General features: G+C 48.6%; 13 pseudogenes; 3 read left to right on the forward strand and 10 right to left on the reverse strand.

Moving 5' to 3' along the window:
* Positions 1-2,277: 2,277 nt before the first annotated feature.
* LOC143937284 (5S ribosomal RNA) lies at positions 2,278-2,396 on the reverse strand (annotated as a pseudogene).
* A 101-nt stretch (positions 2,397-2,497) lies between these two features.
* Positions 2,498-2,616, reverse strand: LOC143937753 (5S ribosomal RNA; annotated as a pseudogene).
* A 3,659-nt stretch (positions 2,617-6,275) lies between these two features.
* LOC143937669 (5S ribosomal RNA) lies at positions 6,276-6,394 on the reverse strand (annotated as a pseudogene).
* A 2,747-nt stretch (positions 6,395-9,141) lies between these two features.
* LOC143937285 (5S ribosomal RNA) lies at positions 9,142-9,260 on the reverse strand (annotated as a pseudogene).
* A 101-nt stretch (positions 9,261-9,361) lies between these two features.
* LOC143936344 (5S ribosomal RNA) lies at positions 9,362-9,480 on the reverse strand (annotated as a pseudogene).
* Positions 9,481-9,802: 322 nt separating this feature from the next.
* Positions 9,803-9,921, reverse strand: LOC143937098 (5S ribosomal RNA; annotated as a pseudogene).
* Positions 9,922-13,266: 3,345 nt separating this feature from the next.
* Positions 13,267-13,385, reverse strand: LOC143936721 (5S ribosomal RNA; annotated as a pseudogene).
* A 492-nt stretch (positions 13,386-13,877) lies between these two features.
* LOC143937179 (5S ribosomal RNA) lies at positions 13,878-13,996 on the reverse strand (annotated as a pseudogene).
* Positions 13,997-17,341: 3,345 nt separating this feature from the next.
* LOC143936632 (5S ribosomal RNA) lies at positions 17,342-17,460 on the reverse strand (annotated as a pseudogene).
* Positions 17,461-18,157: 697 nt separating this feature from the next.
* Positions 18,158-18,276, reverse strand: LOC143936728 (5S ribosomal RNA; annotated as a pseudogene).
* Positions 18,277-22,967: 4,691 nt separating this feature from the next.
* LOC143937335 (5S ribosomal RNA) lies at positions 22,968-23,086 on the forward strand (annotated as a pseudogene).
* Positions 23,087-23,408: 322 nt separating this feature from the next.
* LOC143936342 (5S ribosomal RNA) lies at positions 23,409-23,527 on the forward strand (annotated as a pseudogene).
* A 101-nt stretch (positions 23,528-23,628) lies between these two features.
* On the forward strand, positions 23,629-23,747 carry LOC143936608 (5S ribosomal RNA; annotated as a pseudogene).
* Positions 23,748-25,019: the final 1,272 nt, after the last annotated feature.

The raw sequence follows: 25,019 nt of genomic DNA on the forward strand, positions 1-25,019 counted from the left end.
GTATCTACTACAAGCCTTACCTATCAAAATACCCCAGACTTTCTTTCATGCGGTTCGCTCAATCTTTATCAAGTTCCTCTGGCGCGAAAAACATATGCGTATTGGTAGGGCAATGCTATTGCGACCGAAATTGCGGGGAGGTATTGGCTTCCCAGACCCTGCTCTATATTACACAGCGACACACGTAACACCGGTGGTTGACTGGTGCTGGTGTTCTGCCATATACTGTCCGGCCATGATATAGTGTCTGCGCCGTACTGCGCATGCGCAGTACGGAGCAGACGAAGCTTCTGAAAATCTCCGAAGCTGAACGGCGCCTGTGCGGTGAGTGGAGGTGGTAGCCCCACCATCCAAGCGGACATAGGGTTGTGAATATTAGAGGGCCCCTCGCAGGCGAGCTTCGCTCGCCACGCTTCGGGCTCGGCCTCGCTGCGCTCGGCTCTTTTATATTCTTACTCTATGTCCACTTGGATAGTGGGGATAGAACCTGGACTCAGTGCGCAGGTGCCGTTCATGCTCGGCAATTTTCGGAATCTGTGTTGCTGTGTACTGCGCATGCGCAGTACACAGCGGACACTATCCGATGGGGGACCATATGTGATAAGACACCGGCATGGGGAACTGAAGCTATGGGTCAAGCTAGAGCAGGAGATGACAGGGGTTCCACTGGCTGGTCTGCCTTGGGCGGGGAGGCCATTGGAGCCCTGTGTGACTACTCACCCGTTAATTGGCCCCTCGCTCGCCGAGATGGATAGTTTTTTTCACCTTTCCCACCTGACTAACTTCCCTTCTCCTATGACCCCAATTATTGGACATCCTAGATTCCCTCCGGGCCTGTCTGACCTGGCCTTTACCAGGCAAGCCCCGAAAGGGCTTCTGAGAGCAGCCCTATTTCTTGGACCCACGGGCTTGATTCCCATGGGGACCATACTGCTAGAGCAAGTACCTGTTGCATTGGATAGCTGGAGAGCTAGACAGCTAATCCATTTCCTGGGATCACTACCTAACCATTCGTTCTTCTCTAGACAATTCCACCCCTTCGAGGAACTTTGCCTGGATGATGGCCCAATTCATGGTTCCCTCTCTAGGTCCTACCAAATCCTGACAGACGCACAATCCTCCACGGATCCACCCTTCCTAGCTAAATGGAAAAGGGACTTACAAACTACATTCTCCAAACCACAGAAGGTCAGAATACTCTTTTTCGCCCATAAGTCGTCACTCTGCAGTAAATATCAGGAGATCTCATATAAGCTGATCACACGCTGGTATCGTACACCGGTGGTGTTGGCCAAAATATTCCCCGGTCAATCTGACCGCTGCTGTCGCTGTGGGCAACAGGCTGGCACCATTCTCCACATTTTCTGGGAATGCCCTAAATTACGAACATTCTGGCAGCCTGTCCTGAGACTCATCCACAAGTACACAGACATTTCCTTAGCCAATGATCCCGCAGCAGTTCTTCTTAATCTAACTCCTATGTCGAGAAAGCGTTATCATAAGTCCTTACTTAAACATCTCCTCAATGCAGCTAGGGCCTGCATCCCAAGTCAGTGGAAAGAGCAATCTGCTCCAATGGTGACCCAGTGGTTCGCAAGAGTAAATGATATTGAACGAATGGAAGACCTGACTGCCACAATGAGGGATAAAACGGAGGAGCATGGGAACAGATGGTTCTACTGGACCCAGTTTCGCTTTTCAGAAGAATACCTCCGCGAGACATAGTAAGCTCATGGTGATCGTTGGAGATCGCTGTTCCAAACGTTGGACAGCTGATGAGCTGGTGAGCCGAGGGCGTCTCTTGCTCCCTGAGAGGGGACCCCACCCTATCCACTCTACCCACGACACCCCCTTACCCCTTCTTTTCCTTTTCTGCCATTTCCTTCCCCAATCTTTTCTTTCCCCTTCTCCCTCCTTTCAGTTCTACTATTTCCCTTCTTAACTCAAAAAAGGGAAAAGAAAATGGTATGTTCCGACCCCATTTGACTACTACACAATACTCTTCCCATATCTATGGATATCTAACTCTTCGAGGGTAGCAGGGCTAGTATCAATAATATTTTAAGTGGTAGAGAATCCCAACGAGATGGAGCTTTAATCTCATCTTGATATGACCGCAAAGCTGTACACGAGCTATTCTCCTCGGACTTCTTACCATTGGCTCTGATATCCATGCAATATGATCGTTTGTTTGTAACTATTTGTATCACACATTCTGTGAAGTTGCCTTTGCATTGTATGTCGCATACTACTAAATAAAAAAATAAAAAAAAAAGAAGCCTATGGCACCTGGTATTCCCAGGCGGTCTCCCAACCAGGTACTAACCAGGCCCGACACTGTTTAGCATCCGAGATCAGACGAGATTGGGTGCTTTCAGGGTGATGGGGCCGTAGGTGATCTCTTCGGGCACTCTCAACCCTCTTGACAAACGCCAAGATGGTCACCTTGGGAAACAAGTGAAAAAAAAAACAGGTCAAGGCCAACAACATAAAAAGAAGCCTACAGCACCTAGTATTCCCAGGTGGTCTCCAATCCAGGTACTAGCAAGGCCCAACCCTGTTTAGCTTCTGAGATCAGAGGAGATCGGGTGCTTTCAGGGTTATGTGCCCATAGGCAATCTCTTTGGGCATTCTCAACCCTATTGACAAATGCCAAGATAGTCACCTTGAGATACAAGCGAAAAAAAACAGGTCAATGTCAAAAACATAAAATGAAGAATACGGCACCTGGTATTCCAACGCCATCTCCCATCCAGGTACTAACTAGGCCCAACCCTTCTTAGCCTCAGAGAAGAGAAGAGATAGGGCTCTTTCAGGGTGATGCTGCTGTAAGCGATCTCTTTGGGCACTCTCAACCCTCTTGACAAATGCCAAGATGGTCACCTTGGGAAACAAGCGAAAAAAAAAAAAAAAACGAATCAACGCCAACAACATAAAAAGAAGCCTACAATAACTGGTATTCCCAGGTGGTCTCCCATCCAGGTACTAACCAGGCCTGACTCTTCTTAGCCTCCAAGATCAGACGAGATTGGGTGCTTTCAGAGTGCTCAGACTCTTTCCCCATCGCTAATGGGACGAGGCAGGGGTGCCCTCTGTCTCCCCTAATTTTTATTCTGACACTGGAACCACTTATGTGTCACGTTCAGAATGACCCGAATATTACTGGCATATCCAAACCCTCGGCACACCACAAAATTGCGGCGTACGCTGACGATCTAATTTTTTTCGTCTCCAATCCACACATTTCGCTTCCCAATATACTCGCGGCTCTCCGGCGATATGGCAGCCTATCAAACTATAAAATCAATTGCACCATCAGCTGTATTGAATATATCGGTCCCGGATGGTGAGGCCAAGAGGCTACGCTCCGCTTTTCCATTCTACTGAGCTGAAAAATCTATACGTTACCTGGGCGTTGACATCGCAGCGGATTTGGCGCAATTGTACCCACTTAATTTTGTCCCTCTCCTGAATAGACTGAAATCTGATTTGGGAAACTGGCATGCTTTAACACTGACCTGGTTCGGGCGCTGTAATGCATTCAAAATGACGGCCCTCCCGCGGATCTTATACATGTTCCAGACATTACCGATCCGGCTACCCCCAATTTTTTTCAGACAACTGCAGGTGCTGCTCCGGGACTTTATTTGGGCGCGCAAACCGCCCAGAGCCCGTTTGCAATTGCTTGCCAGACCAAAGGACAAGGGGGGTCTGGGTCTCCCAGATCTGAGACAATACAACAGAGCGACTCTGCTAGCGAGAGTCGTTGATTGGCATTGTAATGGCCCACACAAGCAGTGGGTGGAGATGGAGATTGAGGATGGATCCATTCCCCTATTGACCTCCCCGTGGCTCCTGTCTTCCATACCAAAAGACCTCAGAGATCACCCCGTAGTGGGAGCTACGTTGGCTGTTGTGCGGAGGTTGTTCCGCTGCACACACATTGCTCCCCTGCCGTCACCAATGACTCCGGTTATAGGTAATCCAGACTTCCCACCGGAATTTACCAACAAGAAACTGCGACAGTTGACAGTGGTGGGGAAACAGCGTCTGGGAGAGGTGTGGCCCCCGAGAGGGCTCCCGACCACGCAAACAGTCGCCAAGCTTTCTGACCCTCCGCTTGACTTGTTTCGTGCTTATCAACTTCGTCACTTTCTTCTGGCCATACAAAGGGCCCCCTACACTCCTAGAGACCTGACGCCCTATGAATCCATCTGTCACAAAAAGGAACCTGTGCGACACACCCTCTCCCTCCTGTACAACCTATTAAGTAGTCAGGAGGAGGAGTCAACCCCACCATTTATCCACAAATGGGAGAGGGACTTTGGCATCACATTTACCCCACAACAGATAGGGAAGATCCTGACATTAGTACATAAAGCTTCCATCGCAAACCAATATCAAGAATCAGGATATTTGTTGGAGGTGCAATTCAGATACGAGGATCATGGGACACATTTTCTGGGCATGCCTGGCCTTGAGGAACTTTTGGGTGGAGGTGACCGGGATGATAAAAACTCTCGGAAATGTAGACATCGCAGACAACCCAGCAGCGTGCCTTCTACACTTGACCGAACAGCCTGTTCGAAAATACAAAAAAACCCTCACGATGCAACTCCTGAACGCCGCCCGGGTCTGCATTCCCACACTGCGGAGGCAGCCTCAGCCCCCATCCAAGGTGCTGTGGTATTCCAAAGTCAATCATATTCTCCGGATGGAAGAATTGACCGCCACCCTTCACAACACTGAAGAGGCATTTAGTGTTACATGGAGGCCCTGGAGGTATTTTACTGGTACTTGAGACTACATTCGGGAGGTGAGCAGCGCCCCTGTCCCAGAAAACGACTGAACATATAACGTTTACCTACGTAGGCCATGTCTGCCCTGGGTGGCATTCCCCCCCCCTCCCTTTTTGTCTTTATTTTTCTATTTTTCCCCCGCCGCCATCCCCCCCCCTCCTCTCTCTCCGTCTTTGCACTCTCTTCTTCCCCCGTCCTCCCTTTTGACTATGCCTTGTCTCCTTACTAGCCTTTGGGACCCAGAAGAACCCCAGGGTTCTGGACACGACCGGCTCATATTTTACTCTGGTTCACATAGGTCATGATAAGCTGGCTCGCTGTGGTCCCAGTTGTTCTCCATGATTACATTTGTCCGAACGGAGCTGCATTAGTTATACTGTACTACATGTCCAAGGTGGGGTTTCTCTCTTTTCTGCATGAAAATCTAGGACTCCCCTCTGAGAACCCAGAGTTATTTGGCTTCCTATTTTTTGTTACCATGTAATTGTGACCCTGGGTCATGCTGTATGGTTGACTGTTATATTTATGTTGTTCTACTTATACTTAATAAAAGAATAAAACAAAAAAAAAAAAAATAAGTCAATGCCAACAACTTAAAAAAAAAAGCCTATGGCATCGAGAAATCCCAGGCGGTCTCCCATCCAGGTACTAACCAGGTCCCAACCCTGCTTAGCCTCAGAGATCAAATGAGATTTGGCTCTTTCAGGGTGATGCAGCCATAGTAGATTTTTTCAGGCACGCTCAACCCTCTTGACAAACGCCAAGATGGTCACCTTGGGAAACAAACAAAAAAAACAAGTCAACGCCAACAACATAAAAAGAAGCCTACCGCACCTAGTATTTCCAGGCGGTCTCCCATCCAGGTTTTAACAAGGCGCGACCCTTTCTAGCCTCTGAGATCAGCGGAGATTGGGCGCTTTCAGGGTGATGTGCCCATAGGCAATCTCTTTGGGCACTCTCATCCCTCTTGAAAAATGCCAAGATAGTCACCCTGGGAAACAAGCGAAAAAAAACAGGTCAATGCCAACAACATAAAAAGAAGAATACGGCACCTGGTATTTCAAGGCCGTCTCCCATTCAAGTACTAACTAGGCCCAACCCTTCTTAGCCTCTGAGATCAGAAGAGATAGGGTGCTTTCAGGGTGATGCGGCTGTAAGCGATCTCTTTAGGCACTCTCAACCCTCTTGACAAATGCCAAGATGATCACTTTGGGAAACAAGCGAAAAAAACAGGTCAACACCAACAACATAAAAATAAGCCTGCGGCATCTGGAAAACCCAGGCGGACTCCCATCCAGGTACAAACCAGGCCCAACGCTGCTTAGCCTCTGAGACCAAACGAGATTGGGCGCTTTCAGGGTGTTGTGCTCGTAGGCAATTTCTTTGTGCACTCTCAACCCTCTTGACACATGCCAAGATGGTCACCTTGGGAAACAAGGGAAAATAAAACAGGTCAACGCCGACAACATAATGAGAAGCCTACGGCACCTGGTATTCCCAAGCTGTCTCCCATCCAGGTACTAACCAGGCCCATCGCTGCTTAGCCTCCGAGATCATATGAGATTGGGCTCTTTCAGGGTGATTTGGCCATAGGCACTCTCTTTGGGCACTCTGAAGCCTCTTGACAAAGGCCAAGATGGTCACCTTGGGAAACAAGCTAAAAAAAACAGGTCAAAGCCAACAACATAAAAAGAAGCCTATGGCATCCAGTATTCCCAGGCGATCTCCCAATCAAGACACTAACCAGACCAGATCCTTCTATGGCACCTGGTCTTCCCCAGGCAGTCTCCCATCCAGGTACTAACCAGGCGTGACGCTGCTTAGCCTCTGAAATCAGACGAGATTGGGTGCTTTCAGGTTGATGTGGCCGTAAGCGTTCTCTTCAAGACACGCCCAACCCTCTTGACAAACGCCAAGATGGTTGCCTTGAGAAACAAGCAAAAAAAGCAGGTCAAAGCCAACAACATAAAAAGAAGCCTATGGGCTTACAGCGGACCCTAAAAGATGGGACCCACTAGCTCTGTCATGGTTCGGACGCTGTAATGTGTTGAAGATGAACGCAATGCCACGACTTCTGTATCTACTACAAGCCTTACCTATCAAAATACCCCAGACTTTCTTTCATGCGGTTCGCTCAATCTTTATCAAGTTCCTCTGGCGCGAAAAACATATGCGTATTGGTAGGGCAATGCTATTGCGACCGAAATTGCGGGGAGGTATTGGCTTCCCAGACCCTGCTCTATATTACACAGCAACGCACGTGACACCGGTGGTTGACTGGTGCTGGTGTTCTGCCATATACTGTCCGGCCATGATATAGTGTCTGCGCCGTACTGCGCATGCGCAGTACGGAGCAGACGAAGCTTCGGAAAATCTCCGAAGCTGAACGGCGCCTGTGCGGTGAGTGGAGGTGGTAGCCCCACCATCCAAGCGGACATAGGGTTGTGAATATTAGAGGGCCCCTCGCAGGCGAGCTTCGCTCGCCACGCTTCGGGCTCGGCCTCGCTGCGCTCGGCTCTTTTATATTCTTACTCTATGTCCACTTGGATAGTGGGGATAGAACCTGGACTCAGTGCGCAGGTGCCGTTCATTTTCGGAATCTGTGTTGCTGTGTACTGCGCATGCGCAGTACACAGCGGACACTATCCGATGGGGGACCATATGTGATAAGACACCGGCATGGGGAACTGAAGCTATGGGTCAAGCTAGAGCAGGAGATGACAGGGGTTCCACTGGCTGGTCTGCCTTGGGCGGGGAGGCCATTGGAGCCCTGTGTGACTACTCACCCGTTAATTGGCCCCTCGCTCGCCGAGATGGATAGTTTTTTTCACCTTTCCCACCTGACTAACTTCCCTTCTCCTATGACCCCAATTATTGGACATCCTAGATTCCCTCCGGGCCTGTCTGACCTGGCCTTTACCAGGCAAGCCCCGAAAGGGCTTCTGAGAGCAGCCCTATTTCTTGGACCCACGGGCTTGATTCCCATGGGGACCATACTGCTAGAGCAAGTACCTGTTGCATTGGATAGCTGGAGAGCTAGACAGCTAATCCATTTCCTGGGATCACTACCTAACCATTCGTTCTTCTCTAGACAATTCCACCCCTTCGAGGAACTTTGCCTGGATGATGGCCCAATTCATGGTTCCCTCTCTAGGTCCTACCAAATCCTGACAGACGCACAATCCTCCACGGATCCACCCTTCCTAGCTAAATGGAAAAGGGACTTACAAACTACATTCTCCAAACCACAGAAGGACAGAATACTCTTTTTCGCCCATAAGTCGTCACTCTGCAGTAAATATCAGGAGATCTCATATAAGCTGATCACACGCTGGTATCGTACACCGGTGGTGTTGGCCAAAATATTCCCCGGTCAATCTGACCGCTGCTGTCGCTGTGGGCAACAGGCTGGCACCATTCTCCACATTTTCTGGGAATGCCCTAAATTACAAACATTCTGGCAGCCTGTCCTGAGACTCATCCACAAGTACACAGACATTTCCTTAGCCAATGATCCCGCAGCAGTTCTTCTTAATCTAACTCCTATGTCGAGAAAGCGTTATCATAAGTCCTTACTTAAACATCTCCTCAATGCAGCTAGGGCCTGCATCCCAAGTCAGTGGAAAGAGCAATCTGCTCCAATGGTGACCCAGTGGTTCGCAAGAGTAAATGATATTGAACGAATGGAAGACCTGACTGCCACAATGAGGGATAAAACGGAGGAGCATGGGAACAGATGGTTCTACTGGACCCAGTTTCGCTTTTTGGAAGAATACCTCCGCGAGACATAGTAAGCTCATGATGATCGTTGGAGATCGCTGTTCCAAACGTTGGACAGCTGATGAGCTGGTGAGCCGAGGGCGTCTCTTGCTCCCTGAGAGGGGACCCCACCCTATCCACTCTACCCACGACACCCCCTTACCCCTTCTTTTCCTTTTCTGCCATTTCCTTCCCCAATCTTTTCTTTCCCCTTCTCCCTCCTTTCAGTTCTACTATTTCCCTTCTTAACTCAAAAAAGGGAAAAGAAAATGGTATGTTCCGACCCCATTTGACTACTACACAATACTCTTCCCCTATCTATGGATATCTAACTCTTCGAGGGTAGCAGGACTAGTATCAATAATATTTTAAGTGGTAGAGGATCCCAACGAGATGAAGCTTTAATCTCATCTTGATATGACCGCAAAGCTGTACACGTGCTATTCTCCTCGGACTTCTTACCATTGGCTCTGATATCCATGCAATATGATCGTTTGTTTGTAACTATTTGTATCACACATTCTGTGAAGTTGCCTTTGCATTGTATGTCGCATACTACTAAATAAAAAAAAAAAAAAAAAGAAGCCTATGGCACCTGGTATTCCCAGGCGGTCTCCCAACCAGGTACTAACCAGGCCCGACACTGTTTAGCATCCGAGATCAGACGAGATTGGGTGCTTTCAGGGTGATGGGGCCGTAGGTGATCTCTTCGGGCACTCTCAACCCTCTTGACAAACGCCAAGATGGTCACCTTGGGAAACTAGTGAAAAAAAAAACAGGTCAAGGCCAACAACATAAAAAGAAGCCTACAGCACCTAGTATTCCCAGGTGGTCTCCAATCCAGGTACTAGCAAGGCCCAACCCTGTTTAGCTTCTGAGATCAGAGGAGATCGGGTGCTTTCAAGGTTATGTGCCCATAGGCAATCTCTTTGGGCATTCTCAACCCTCTTGACAAATGCCAAGATAATCACCTTGAGATACAAGCGAAAAAAAACAGGTCAATGTCAAAAACATAAAATGAAGAATACGGCACCTGGTATTCCAACGCCATCTCCCATACAGGTACTAACTAGGCCCAACCCTTCTTAGCCTCAGAGAAGAGAAGAGATAGGGCTCTTTCAGGGTGATGCTGCTGTAAGCGATCTCTTTGGGCACTCTCAACCCTCTTGACAAATGCCAAGATGGTCACCTTGGGAAACAAGCAAAAAAAAAAAAAACGAATCAACGCCCACAACATAAAAAGAAGCCTACAATAACTGGTATTCCCTGGTGGTCTCCCATCCAGGTACTAACCAGGCCCGACTCTCCTTAGCCTCCAAGATCAGATGAGATTGGGTGCTTTCAGAGTGATGTGGCCATAGGCAATCTCTTCAGGCAATCTCTTCAGGCACTCTCAACCCTCTTGACAAACACCAAGATGGCAAACAAGCAAAAAAAATAAAAATAAGTCGGAAGCTAGAGACAATACGGCCCGAGTCCTCAATTTAATCCATACGGCGCATGTACAGGGAAAGCCCTTGCTTATGTTGTCAATGGACGCGGAAAAGGCCTTTGACAGGGTGGCCTGGCACTTTATGCAGGCCACCCTGGAACATATAGGTCTTGGCCGCAACATGATGAGCTGGGTAATGTCGCTTTACTCCACGCCGTCGGCAGCGGTACGGGTGAACGAGTGGTGCTCGGACTCTTTCCCCATCACTAATGGGACGAGGCAGGGGTGCCCTCTGTCTCCTCTAATTTTTATTCTGACACTGGAACCACTTATGTGTCACGTTCGGAATGACCCGAATATTACTGGCATATCCAAACCCTCGGCACACCACAAAATTGCGGCGTACGCTGACAATGTAATTTTTTCCGTCTCCAATCCACACATTTTGCTTCCCAATATACTTGCGTCTCTACAGCGATAAGGCAGCCTATCAAACAATAAAATCAATTGCGCCAAGTCAGCTGTATTGAATATATCGGTCCCGGATGGTGAGGCCAAGAGGCTCGGCTCCGCTTTTCCATTCTACTGGGCTCAAAAATCTATACGTTACCTGGGCATTGACATCGCAGCGGATTTAGCGCAATTGTACCCGCTTAATTTTGTCCCTCTCCTGGATAGACTGAAATCTGATTTGGGAAACTGGCATGCTTTAACACTGACCTGGTTCGGACGCTGTAATGCATTCAAAATGACGGCCCTCCCGCGGATCTTATACATGTTCCAGACATTACCGATCCGGTTACCCCCAATTCTTTTCAGACAACTGCAGGTGCTGCTCCGGGACTTTATTTGGGTGCGCAAACCGCCCAGAGCCCATTTGCAATTGCTTGCCAGACCAAAGGACAAGGGGGGTCTGGGTCTCCCAGATCTCAGACAATACTACAGAGTGACTCTGCTAGCGAGAGTCGTTGATTGGCATTGTAATGGCCCACACAAGCAGTGGGTGGAGATGGAGATTAAGGATGGATCCATTCCCCTATTGACCTCCCCGTGGCTCCTGTCCTCCCTACCAAAAGACCTCAGAGGTCACCCCGTAGTGGGAGCTACGTTGGCTGTTGTGCGGAGGTTGTTCCGCTGCACACACATTGCTCCCCTGCCATCACCAATGACTCCGGTTATAGGTAATCCAGACTTCCCATCGGGATTTACCAACAAGAAACTGCGACAGTTGACAGTGGTGGGGAAACAGCGTCTGGGAGAGGTGTGGCCCTCGGGAGGGCTCCCGACCACGCAAACTGTCGCTGAGCTTTCTGACCCTCCGCTTGATTTGTTTAGTGCTTATCAACTTCGTCACTTTCTTCTGGTCATACAAAGGGCCCCCTACACTCCTAGAGACCTGACACCCTATGAATCCATCTGTCACAAAAGGGAACCTGTGCGACACACCCTCTCCCTCCTGTACAACCTATTGAGTAGTCAGGAAGAGGAGTCGACCCCCACCATTTATCCACAAATGGGAGAGGGACTTAGGCATCACATTTACCCCACAACAGATAGGGAAGATCCTGACCTTAGTACATAAAGCTTCCATCGCAAACCAATATCAAGAATCAGGATACAAGATAGTCTCACGCTGGTATAGAGTCCCATACCTTCTGAATAAAATGGATAGATCGATCCCGGATGTTTGTTGGAGGTGAAATTCAGATACGGGGACCATGGGACACCTTTTCTGGGCATGCCTTGAGGAACTTTTGGGTTCCCAGCAGCGTGCCTTCTACACTTGACCGAACAGCCTGTTCGAAAAAACAAAACAACCCTCACGATGCAACTCCTGAATGCCGCCCGGGCCTGCATTCCCGCACTGTGGAGGCAGCCTCAGCCCCCATCCAAGGTGCTGTGGTATTCCAAAGTCAATCATATTCTCCGGATGGAAGAATTGACCGCCACCCTTCACAACACTGAAGAGGCATTTAGTGTTACATGGAGGCCCTGGAGGTGTTTTACTGGTACTCGAGACTACATTCGGGAGGTGAGCAGTGCCTCTGTCCCAGAAAACGACTGAACATCTAACGTTTGCCATGTCTGCCCTGGGTGGCATTCCCCCCCCTCCCTTTTTGTCTTTATTTTTCTTTTTTTCCCCGCCGCCATCCCCCCACCTCCTCTCTCACCGTCTTTGCACTCTCTTCTTCCCCCGTCCTCCCTTTTGACTATGCCTTGTCTCCTTACTAGCCTTCGGGACCCAGAAGAACCCCAGGGTTCTGGACATGACCGGCTCATATTTTACTCTGGTTCACGTAGGTCATGATAAGCTGGCTCGCTGTGGTCCCAGTTGTTCTCCATGATTACATTTGTCTGAACGGAGCTGCACTACTCCGTTACTTAGTACTACTGTACTACATGTCGGAGGTGGGGTTTCTCTCTTTTCTACATGAAACTGTAGGACTCCCCTCTGAGAACCCAGAGTTATTTGGCTGCCTATTTTTTGTTACCATGTAATTGTGACCCTGGGTCATGCTGTATGGTTGACTGTTATATTTATGTTCTACTTAATAAAAGAATAATAAAAATAAAAAAAATAAGTCAATGCCAACAACTTAAAACTAAAGCCTATGGCATCGAGAAATCCCAGGCGGTCTCCCATCCAGGTACTAACCAGGTCCCAACTCTGCTTAGCCTCTGAGATCAAATGCACGCTCAACCCTCTTGACAAACGCCAAGATGGTCACCTTGGGAAACAAACAAAAAAAACAAGTCAACGCCAACAACATAAAAAGAAGCCTGCGGCATTTGGAAAACCCAGGCGGTCTCCCATCCAGGTACAAATCAGGCCCAACCCTGCTTAGCCTCTGAGACCAAACGAGATTGGGCACTTTCAGGGTGTTGTGCCCGTAGGCAATTTCTTTGTGCACTCTCAACCCTCTTGACAAATGCCAAGATGGTCACCTTGGGAAACAAGGGAAAAAAAACAGGTCAAAGCCAACAACATAAAAAGAATCCTATGGCACCTGGTATTTCCAGGCGATCTCCCAATCAAGACACTAACCAGGCCAGATCCTTCTATGTCACCTGGTCTTCCCAGGCAGTCTCCCATCCAGGTACTAACCAGGCTTGACGCTGCTAAGCCTCTGAAATCAGACGAGATCGGGTGCTTTCAGGGTGATGTGGCCGTAAGCGTTCCCTTCAAGACACGCCCAACCCTCTTGACAAACGCCAAGATGGTCGCCTTGAGAAACAAGCGAAAAAAAACAGTTCAAAGCCAACAACATAAAAAGAAGCCTATGGCACCTGGTATTTCCAGGCGGTCTCCCATCCAAGTACTAACCAGGCCCGACACTGTGTAGCCTCTGAGATCAGATGAGATTGGGCGCTTTCAGGGTGATGGGGCCATAGGTGATCTCTTTGGGCACTCTCAACCCTCTTGTTAAACGCCAAGATGGTCACCTTGGTAAACAAGCGAAAATAAACAGGTAAACGCCAACAACATAAAAAGAAGCCTACGGCACCTGGTATTCACAGATGGTCTCCCATACAGGTATTAACCAGGTCGTACACTGCTAGGCCTCCGAGATCAGATGAGATTGTGCGCTTTCAGGGTGATGTGGCCATAGGTGTTCTATTTAGACACTCTCAACCCTCTTGACAAATACCAAGATGGTTATCTTGGGAAACAAGTGAAAAAAAACAGGTCAACGCCAACAACATAGACCCTGGCGGTCTCCCATCTGACCCAGAACCTGCTTAGCCTCTGAGATCGGGCGCTTTCAGGGTGATGTGACCTCAGGCGTACGCTTTGGGACATACTCAAATCTCTTGACTGATGCTAAAATGGTCACCTTGGGAAACAAGCGAAAGAAGAACAGGTCAAAGCCAACAATATAAAAAGAAGTCTACGACACCTGGTATTCCCAGGCGGTCTCCCATCCAGGTACTAACAAGGCCCGACTTTTCTTAGCCTCCAACATCAAACGAGATCGGGTGCTTTCAGGGTGATGTGCCCGTAGGCAATCTCTTCAGGCACTTTCAACCCTCTTGACAAACGTCAAGATGGTCACCTTGGGAAACAAGCAAAAATAAAAATAAAATAATAAGTCGGAAGCTAGAGACAATACGGCCTGAGTCCTCAATTTAATCCATGCGGCGCATGTACAGGGAAGGCCCTTGCTTATGTTGTCAACGGACGCGGAGAAGGTCTTTGACAGGGTGGCCTGGCACTTTATGCAGGCCACCCTGGAACATATAGGTCTTGGCCCCAACATGATGAGCTGGGTAATGTCGCTTTACTCCACGCCGTCGGCAGCGGTACGGGTGAACGAATGATGCTCGGACTCTTTCCCCATCACTAATGGGATGAGGCAGGGGTGCCCTCTGTTTCTCCTAATTTTTATTCTGACACTGGAACCACTTATGTGTCACGTTCGGAATGACCCGAATATTACTGGTATAGCCAAACCCTCGGCACACCACAAAATTGCGGCGTACGCTGACGATCTAATTTTTTCCGTCTCCAATCCACACATTTTGCTTCCCAATATACTTGCGTCTCTACAGTGATACGGCAGCCTATCAAACTATAAAATCAATTGCGCCAAGTCGGCTGTATTGAATATATCAGTCCCGGATGGTGAGGCCAAGAGGCTACGCTCCGCTTTTCCATTCTACTGGGCTGAAAAATCTATACGTTACCTGGGCGTTGACATCACAACGGATTTGGCGCAATTGTACCCGCTTAATTTTGTCCCTCTCCTGGATAGACTGAAATCTGATTTGGGAAACTGGCATGCTTTAACACTGACCTGGTTCGGGCGCTGTAATGCATTCAAAATGACGGCCCTCCCGCGGATCTTATACATGTTCCAGACATTACCGATCCGGTTACCCCCAATTTTTTTCAGACAACTGCAGGTGCTGCCCCGGGACTTTATTTGGGTGCGCAAACCGCCCAGAGCCCATTTGCAATTGCTTGCCAGACCAAAGGACAAGGGGGGTCTGGGTCTCCCAGATCTCAGACAATACTACAGAGTGACTCTGCTAGCGAGAGTCGTTGATTGGCATTGTAATGGCCCACACAAGCAGTGGGTGGAGATTGAGATTGAGAATGGATCCATTCCCCTATTGACCTCCCCGTGGCTCCTGTCCTCCCTACCAAAAGACCTCAGAGGTCACCCCGTAGTGGGAGCTACGTTGGCTGTTGTGCGGAGGTTGTTCCGCTGCACACACATTGCTCCCCTGCCATCACCAATGACTCCGGTTATAGGTAATCCAGACTTCCCACCAGGATTTACCAACAAGAAACTGCAACAGTTGACAGTGGTGGGGAAACAGCGTCTGGGAGAGGTGTGGCCCTCGGGAGGGCTCCCGACCACGCAAACTGTCGCCGAGCTTTCTGACCCTCCGCTTGACTTGTTTAGTGCTTATCAACTTCGTCACTTTCTTCTGGCCATACAAAGGGCCCCCTACACTCCTAGAGACCTGACACCCTATGAATCCATCTGTCACAAAAGGGAACCTGTGCGACACACCCTCTCCCTCCTGTACAACCTATTGAGTAGTCAGGAGGAGGAGTCGACCCCCACCATTTATCCACAAATGGGAGAGGGACTTTGGCATCACATTTACCCCACAACAGATAGGGAAGATCCTGACCTTAGTACATAAAGCTTCCATCGCAAACCAATATCAAGAATCAGGATACAAGATAGTCTCACGCTGGTATAGAGTCCCATACCTTCTGAATAAAATGGATAGATCGATTCCGGATGTTTGTTGGAGGTGAAATTCAGATACGGGGACCGTGGGACATCTTTTCTGGGCATGCACGGCCTTGAGGAACTTTTAGGTTCCCAGCAGCGTGCATTCTACACTTGACCGAACAGCCTGTTCGAAAATACAAAAAAACCCTCACGATGCAACTCCTGAATGCCTCCCGGGCCTGCATTCCCGCACTGTGGAGGCAGCCTCAGCCCCCATCCAAGGTGCTGTGGTATTCCAAAGTCAATCATATTCTCCGGATGGAAGAATTGACCGCCACTCTTCACAACACTGAAGAGGCATTTAGTGTTATATGGAGGCCCTGGAGGTATTTTACTGGTACTCGAGACTACATTCGGGAGGTGAACAGTGCCTCTGTCCCAGAAAACGACTGAACATCTAACGTTTACCTACGTAGGCCATGTCTGCCCTGGGTGGCATTCCCCCCCTCCCTTTTTGTCTTTATTTTTCTTTTTTTCCCCGCCGCCATCCCCCCACCGCCTCTCTCTCTCCGTCTGTGCACTCTCTTCTTCCCCCGTCCTCCCTTTTGACTATGCCTTGTCTCCTTACTAGCCTTCGGGACCCAGAAGAACCCCAGGGTTCTGGACATGACCGGCTCATTTTTTACTCTGGTTCACGTAGGTCATGACAAGCTGGCTCGCTGTGGTCCCAGTTGTTCTCCATGATTACATTTGTCCGAACGGACCTGCACTAGTTATACTGTACTACATGTCGGAGGTGGGGTTTCTCTCTTTTCTGCATGAAACTGTAGGACTCCCCTCTGAGAACCCAGAGTTATTTGGCTGCCTATTTTTTGTTACCATGTGATTGTGACCCTGGGTCATGCTGTATGGTTGACTGTTATATTTATGTTGTTCTACTTAATAAAAGAATAATAAAAATAAAAAAAATAAGTCAATGCCAACAACTTAAAACTAAAGCCTATGGCATCGAGAAATCCCAGGCGGTCTCCCATCCAGGTACTAACCAGGTCCCAACCCTGCTTAGCCTCTGAGATCAAATGCACGCTCAACCCTCTTGACAAACGCCAAGATGGTCACCTTGGGAAACAAACAAAAAAAACAAGTCAACGCCAACAACATAAAAAGAAGCCTGCGGCATTTGGAAAACCCAGGCGGTCTCCCATCCAGGTACAAACCAGGCCCAACCCTGCTTAGCCTCTGAAACGAAACGAGATTGGGCGCTTTCAGGGTGTTGTGCCCGTAGGCAATTTCTTTGTGCACTCTCAACCCTCTTGACAAATGCCAAGATGGTTACCTTGGGAAACAAGGAAAAAAAAACAGGTCAAAGCCAACAACATAAAAAGAATCCTACGGCATCCAATATTCCCAGGCGATCTCCCAATCAAGACACTAACAAGGCCAGATCCTTCTATGTCACCTGGTCTTCCAAGCAGTCTCCCATCCAACTACTAACCAGGCCTGACGCTGCTAAGCCTCTGAAATCAGAAGAGATCGGGTGCTTTCAGGGTGATGTGGCCATAAGCGTTCTCTTCAACCCAACCCTCTTGACAAACGCCAAGATGGTCGCCTTGAGAAACAAGCGAAAAAAACAGTTCAAAGCCAACAACATAAAAAGAAGCCTATGGCACCTGGTATTTCCAGGCGGTCTCCCATCCAGGTACTAACCAGACCCGACACTGTTTAGCCTCTGAGATCAGATGAGATTGGGTGCTTTCAGGGTGATGGGGCCGTAGGTGATCTCTTTGGGCACTCTCAACCCTCTTGTTAAACGCCAAGATGGTCACCTTGGGAAACAAGCGAAAATAAACAGGTAAACGCCAACAACATAAAAAGAAGCCTACGGCACCTGGTATTCACAGATGGTCTCCCATACAGGTATTAACCAGGCCGTACACTGCTAGGCCTCCGAGATCAGATGAGATTGTGCGCTTTCAGGGTGATGTGGCCATAGGTGTTCTATTTAGACACTCTCAACCCTCTTGACAAATACCAAGATAGTTATCTTGGGAAACAAGTGAAAAAAAACAGGTCAACGCCAACAACATAGACCCTGGCAGTCTCCCATCTGACCCAGACCCTGCTTAGCCTCTGAGATTGGGCGCTTTCAGGGTGATGTGACCTCAGGCGAATGCTTTGGGACATACTCAAAACTCTTGACTGATGCTAAAATGGTCACCTTGGGAAACAAGCGAAAGAAAAACAGGTCAAAGCCAACAATATAAAAAGATTCCTACGGCACCTTTAATTAGGTACTATCCAGGCCGGACCCTGCTTAGCCTCTGAGATCAGATGAGATCGGCCGCTTTCAGGGGGATGTGGCCGTAGGAGATTTCTTTGGGCTCTCTCAGCCCTCTTGACAAATGCCATGATGATCACCTTGGGAAACAAGCGGAAAAAAAAAAAACCATGTCAACGCCAACAACATAAAAAGAATCCTACGGCACCTGGTATTCCCAGTTGGTCTCCCATCCAGTTACTAATCAGGCCCGGCAATGCTTAGCCTCTGAGATCAGACAAGATCAGGCACTTTCAAGGTGATGGGGCCATAGGCGATCTCTTTGGGCACTCTCAACCATCTTGACAAACGCCATCATGGTCATCTTGGGAAACAAGCGAAAAAAACCAAGTCATTGCCAACATTGGAGGCTAAGCAGGGTTGGGCAATCAGTTTCCTTGCCTGAAATAGGCATCTCAGAACTGCCATCTGGCTACTTCCCGGGTTTCCAACTCCTTCAACTAATCCCAGGAGACAATACTTCGCCTCCATCCTGGTGGAGGTTCCAAACACCCGATCAATGGTTCCTGTCACCTCTGTCCAGTAGCGGATCAACTTCGGGCATCTCCAAAACATGTGCATCATGTCTCCCCCCATGTTCCCGCACCGGGGGCAACTTGCGTCCGGCCGTTCGGCCAAACTGAAAAAGTTTACGAGGAGCATAATAGGTTCTATATAATAAGAACGGATGTGACATCCTCTGTGAGGAGAGCCACAATTCACCACAGGCAGGATTCCTGTGGCCAATTATAGCTCAGGGGGGTTTAGTACACACCCCACACTATATAAGGCCGCCAGCATAGTTTGACCGGGGAATATTTTTTCCGCGCCAGAGGAACTTGATAAAGATTGAGCGAACCGCATGAAAGAAAGTCTGGGGTATTTTGATAGGTAAGGCTTGTAGTAGATACAGAAGTCGTGGCATCGCGTTCATCTTCAACACATTACAGCGTTCGAACCATGACAGAGCTAGTGGGTCCCATCTTTTAAGGTCCGCTGTAAGCCTATAGGCTTCTTTTTATGTTGTTGGCTTTGACCTGTTTTTTTTGCTTGTTTCTCAAGGCGACCATCTTGGCGTTTGTCAAAAGGGTTGGGCGTCTCTTGAAGAGAACGCTTACGACCACATCAACCTAAAAGCACCCGATCTCGTCTGATTTCAGAGGCTAAGCAGTGTCAGGCCTGGTTAGTACCTGGATGGGAGACTGCCTGGGAAGACCAGGTGCCATAGAAGGATCTGGTCTGGTTAGTGTCTTGGTTTCGGAGAACACCTGGGAATACTGGATGCCGTAGGCTTCTTTTTATGTTGTTGGCTTTGACCTGTTTTTTTTAGCTTGTTTCCCAAGGTGACCATCTTGGCCTTTGTCAAGAGGCTTCAGAGTGCCCAAAGAGAGTGCCTACGGCCAAATCACCCTGAAAGAGCCCAATCTCATCTGATCTCGGAGGCTAAGCGATGGGCCTGGTTAGTACCTGGATGGGAGACAGCTTGGGAATACCAGGTGCCGTAGCCTTCTCATTATGTTGTCGGCATTGACCTGTTTTATTTTCCCTTGTTTCCCAAGGTGACCATCTTGGCATGTGTCAAGAGGGTTGAGAGTGCACAAAGACATTGCCTACGAGCACAACACCCTGAAAGCGCCCAATCTCGTTTGGTCTCAGAGGCTAAGCAGGGTTGTGCCTGGTTTGTACCTGGATGGGAGACCGCCTGGGTTTTCCAGATGCCGAAGGCTTATTTTTATGTTGTTGGTGTTGACCTGTTTTTTTTGCTTGTTTCCCAAAGTGATCATCTTGGCATTTGTCAAGAGGGTTGAGAGTGCCTAAAGAAATCGCTTACAGCCGCATCACCCTGAAAGCACCCTATCTCTTCTGATCTCAGAGCCTAAGAAGGGTTGGGCCTAGTTAGTACTTGAATGGGAGACGGCCTTGGAATACCAGGTGCCGTATTCTTCTTTTTATGTTGTTGGCGTTGACCTGTTTTTTTCGCTTGTTTCCCAGGGTGACTATCTTGGCATTTTTCAAGAGGGATGAGAGTGCCCAAAGAGATTGCCTATGGGCACATCACCCTGAAAGCGCCCAATCTCCACTGATCTCAGAGGCTAGAAAGGGTCGCGCCTTGTTAATACCTGGATGGTAGACCGCCTGGAAATACTAGGTGCGGTAGGCTTCTTTTTATGTTGTTGGCGTTGACTTGTTTTTTTTGTTTGTTTCCCAAGGTGACCATCTTGGCGTTTGTCAAGAGGGTTGAGCGTGCCTGAAAAAACCTACTATGGCTGCATCACCCTGAAAGAGCAAAATCTCATTTGATCTCAGAGGCTAAGCAGGGTTGGGACCTGGTTAGTACCTGGATGGGAGACCGCCGGCGATTTCTCGATGTCATAGGCTTTAGTTTTAAGTAGTTGGCATTGACTTATTTTTTTTATTTTTATTATTCTTTTATTAAGTAGAACAACATAAATATAACAGTCAACCATACAGCATGACCCAGGGTCACAATTACATGGTAACAAAAAATAGGCAGCCAAATAACTCTGGGTTCTCAGAGGGGAGTCCTAGAGTTTCATGCAGAAAAGAAAGAAACCCCACCTCCGACATGTAGTACAGTATAACTAGTGCAGCTCCGTTCAGACAAATGTAATCATGGAGAACAACTGGGACCACAGCGAGCCAGCTTATCATGACCTACGTGAACCAGAGTAAAATATGAGCCGGTCATGTCCAGAACCCTGGGGTTCTTCTGGGTCCCAAAGGCTAGTAAGGAGACAAGGCATAGTCAAAAGGGAGGACGGGGGAAGAAGAGAGTGCAAAGACGGAGAGAGAGGAGGTGGGGGGATGGCGGCGGGGAAAAAAAGAAAAATAAAGACAAAAAGGGAGGGGGGGGAATGCCACCCAGGGCAGACATGGCAAACGTTAGATGTTCAGTCGTTTTCTGGGACAGAGGCACTGCTCACCTCGCGAATGTAGTCTCGAGTACCAGTAAAACACCTCCAGGGCCTCCATGTAACACTAAATGCCTCTTCAGTGTTGTGAAGGGTGGCGGTCAATTCTTCCATCCGGAGAATATGATTGACTTTGGAATACCACAGCACCTTGGATGGGGGCTGAGGCTGCCTCCACAGTGCGGGAATGCAGGCCCGGGCGGCATTCAGGAGTTGCATCGTGAGGGTTGTTTTGTATTTTCAAACAGGCTGTTCGGTCAAGTGTAGAAGGCACGCTGCTGGGAACCCAAAAGTTCCTCAAGGCATGCCCAGAAAAGGTGTCCCATGGTCCCCGTATCTGAATTTCACCTCCAACAAACATCCGGGATCGATCTATCCATTTTATTCAGAAGGTATGGGACTCTATACCAGCGTGAGACTATCTTGTATCCTGATTCTTCATATTGGTTTGCGATGGAAGCTTTATGTACTAAGGTCAGGATCTTCCCTATCTGTTGTGGGGTAAATGTGATGCCTAAGTCCCTCTCCCATTTGTGGATAAATGGTGGGGGTCGACTCCTCTTCCTGACTACTCAATAGGTTGTACAGGAGGGAGAGGGTGTGTCGCACAGGTTCCCTTTTGTGACAGATGGATTCATAGGGTGTCAGGTCTCTAGGAGTGTAGGGGGCCCTTTGTATGGCCAGAAGAAAGTGACGAAGTTGATAAGCACTAAACAAGTCAAGCGGAGGGTCAGAAAGCTCAGCGACAGTTTGCGTGGTCGGGAGCCCTCCCGAGGGCCACACCTCTCCCAGACGCTGTTTCCCCACCACTGTCAACTGTCGCAGTTTCTTGTTGGTAAATCCCAGTGGGAAGTCTGGATTACCTATAACCAAAGTCATTGGTGATGGCAGGGGAGCAATGTGTGTGCAGCGGAACAACCTCCGCACAACAGCCAACGTAGCTCCCACTACGGGGTGACCTCTGAGGTCTTTTGGTAGGGAGGACAGGAGCCACGGGGAGGTCAAAAGGGGAATGGATCCATTCTCAATCTCCATCTCTACCCACTGCTTGTGTGGGCCATTACAATGCCAATCAACGACTCTCGCTAGCAGAGTCACTCTGTAGTTCTCTGGGCGGTTTGCGCGCCCAAATAAAGTCCCGGAGCAGCACCTGCAGTTGTCTGAAAAAAATTGGGGGTAACCGGATCGGTAATGTCTGGAACATGTATAAGATCCGCGGGAGGGCCGTCATTTTGAATGCATTACAGCGCCCGAACCAGGTCAGTGTTAAAGCATGCCAGTTTCCCAAATCAGATTTCAGTCTATCCAGGAGAGGGACAAAATTAAGCGGGTACAATTGCGCCAAATCCGCTGCGATGTCAACGCCCAGGTAACGTATAGATTTTTCAGCCCAGTAGAATGGAAAAGCGGAGCGTAGCCTCTTGGCCTCACCATCCGGGACTGATATATTCAATACAGCCGACTTGGCGCAATTGATTTTATAGTTTGATAGGCTGCCGTATCGCTGTAGAGACGCAAGTATATTGGGAAGCAAAATGTGTGGATTGGAACAGGAAAAAATTAGATCGTCAGCGTACGCCGCAATTTTGTGGTGTGCCGAGGGTTTGGCTATACCAGTAATATTCGGGTCATTCCGAACGTGACACATAAGTGGTTCCAGTGTCAGAATAAAAATTAGGGGAAACAGAGGGCACCCCTGCCTCATCCCATTAGTGATGGGGAAAGAGTCCGAGCATCACTCGTTCACCCGTACCGCTGCCGACGGCGTGGAGTAAAGCGACATTACCCAGCTCATCATGTTGGGGCCAAGACCTATATGTTCCAGGGTGGCCTGCATAAAGGGCCAGGCCACCCTGTCAAAGGCCTTCTCCGCGTCCGTTGACAACATAAGCAAGGGCCTTCCCTGTACATGCGCCGCATGGATTAAATTGAGGACTCAGGCCGTATTGTCTCTAGCTTCTGACTTATTTTTTTTTTTTTGCTTGTTTGCCATCTTGGTGTTTGTCAAGAGGGTTGAGAGTGCCTGAAGAGATTGCCTATGGCCACATCACTCTGAAAGCACCCAATCTCGTCTGATCTTGGAGGCTAAGGAGAGTCGGGCCTGGTTAGTACCTGGATGGGAGACCACCAGGGAATACCAGTTATTGTAGGCTTCTTTTTATGTTGTGGGCGTTGATTCATTTATTTATTTTTTGCTTGTTTCCCAAGGTGACCATCTTGGCATTTGTCAAGAGGGTTGAGAGTGCCCAAAGAGATCGCTTACAGCAGCATCACCCTGAAAGAGCCCTATCTCTTCTCTTCTCTGAGGCTAAGAAGGGTTGGGCCTAGTTAGTACCTGGATGGGAGATGGCGTTGGAATACCAGGTGCCGTATTCTTCATTTTATGTTTTTGACATTGACCTGTTTTTTTTCGCTTGTATCTCAAGGTGACTATCTTGGCATTTGTCAAGAGGGTTGAGAATGCCCAAAGAGATTGCCTATGGGCACATAACCCTGAAAGCACCCGATCTCCTCTGATCTCAGAAGCTAAACAGGGTTGGGCCTTGCTAGTACCTGGATTGGAGACCACCTGGGAATATTAGGTGCTGTAGGCTTCTTTTTATGTTGTTGGCCTTGACCTGTTTTTTTTTTCACTTGTTTCCCAAGGTGACCATCTTGGCGTTTGTCAAGAGGGTTGAGAGTGCCCGAAGAGATCACCTACGGCCCCATCACCCTGAAAGCACCCAATCTCGTCTGATCTCGGATGCTAAACAGTGTCGGGCCTGGTTAGTACCTGGATGGGAGACCGCCTGGGAATACCAGGTGCCATAGGCTTCTTTTTTTTTTTTTTTTATTTAGTAGTATGCGACATACAATGCAAAGGCAACTTCACAGAATGTGTGATACAAATAGTTACAAACAAACGATCATATTGCATGGATATCAGAGCCAATGGTAAGAAGTCCGAGGAGAATAGCACGTGTACAGCTTTGCGGTCATATCAAGATGAGATTAAAGCTCCATCTCGTTGGGATCCTCTACCACTTAAAATATTATTGATACTAGCCCTGCTACCCTCGAAGAGTTTAGATATCCATAGATAGGGGAAGAGTATTGTGTAGTAGTCAAATGGGGTCGGAACATACCATTTTCTTTTCCCTTTTTTGAGTTAAGAAGGGAAATAGTAGAACTGAAAGGAGGGAGAAGGGGAAAGAGAAGATTGGGGAAGGAAATGGCAGAAAAGGAAAAGAAGGGGTAAGGGGGTGTCGTGGGTAGAGTGGATAGGATGGGGTCCCCTCCCAGGGAGCAAGAGACGCCCTCGGCTCACCAGCTTATCAGCTGTCCAACGTTTGGAACAGCGATCTCCAACGGTCACCATGAGCTTACTATGTCTCGCGGAGGTATTCTTCCGAAAAGCGAAACTGGGTCCAGTAGAACCATCTGTTCCCATGCTCCTCCGTTTTATCCCTCATTGTGGCAGTCAGGTCTTCCATTCGTTCAATATAATTTACCCTTGCGAACCACTGGGTCACCATTGGAGCAGATTGCTCGTTCCACTGACTTGGGATGCAGGCCCTAGCTGCATTGAGGAGATGTTTAAGTAAGGACTTATGATAACGCTTTCTCGACATAGGAGTTAGATTGAGAAGAACTGCTGCGGTATCATTGGCTAAGGAAATGTCTGTGAACTTGTGGATGAGTCTCAGGACAGGCTGCCAGAATGTTTGCAATTTAGGGCATTCCCAGAAAATGTGGAGAATGGTGCCAGCCTGTTGCCCACAGCGACAGCAGCGGTCAGATTGACTGGGGAATATTTTGGCCAACACCACCGGTGTACGATACCAGCGTATGATCAGCTTATATCAGATCTCCTGATATTTACTGCAGAGTGACGACTTATGGGCGAAAAAGAGTATTCTGTCCTTCTGTGGTTTGGAGAATGTAGTTTGTAAGTCCCTTTTCCATTTAGCTAGGAAGGGTGGATCCGTGGAGGATTGTGCGTCTGTCAGGATTTGGTAGGACCTAGAGAGGGAACCACGAATTGGGCCATCATCCAGGCAAAGTTCCTCGAAGGGGTGGAATTGTCTAGAGAAGAACGAATGGTTA

Source organism: Lithobates pipiens, unplaced genomic scaffold (assembly GCF_037356315.1).
Source record: "Lithobates pipiens isolate NorthernLeopardFrog02 unplaced genomic scaffold, aLitPip1_a1.2 Scaffold_28, whole genome shotgun sequence".
NCBI classification, from domain to species: domain Eukaryota; kingdom Metazoa; phylum Chordata; class Amphibia; order Anura; family Ranidae; genus Lithobates; species Lithobates pipiens.